This window comes from Penaeus monodon, chromosome 33, assembly GCF_015228065.2.
Source record: "Penaeus monodon isolate SGIC_2016 chromosome 33, NSTDA_Pmon_1, whole genome shotgun sequence".
Taxonomy (NCBI): Eukaryota; Metazoa; Arthropoda; class Malacostraca; order Decapoda; family Penaeidae; genus Penaeus; species Penaeus monodon.
The window spans coordinates 24,757,018-24,757,334 of NC_051418.1; positions in this window are offsets into that span (position 1 = coordinate 24,757,018).

Below are 317 nucleotides of genomic sequence, written 5' to 3' on the forward strand. Positions count from 1 at the left end.
CGTCGAGGGTGGAGGCGAAACCGCAGCGCCACGAGATTCTGAGAAAGGCATGCGAGCTAGGCTTTTGCCATTATTATCAACAAGTATTTTTTTATGATATCAGAATATACAATTTGTTGCATGTCCTCATTCTTCTCTCTCATTCTGCAGGAAATCAGAATGTTCGAGACGAAGCCGCTGCCCCACGAGTTTCTAAGGAAGGAATGCGAGCCTGGTTTTTGCATCGCCAGGCCGGTTTCCAGGACACGCGACCTGCCTCGGGGTTGGCTTCAACACCATACTGGACTATGAGAACTATGATACTCTTGTTTATATAC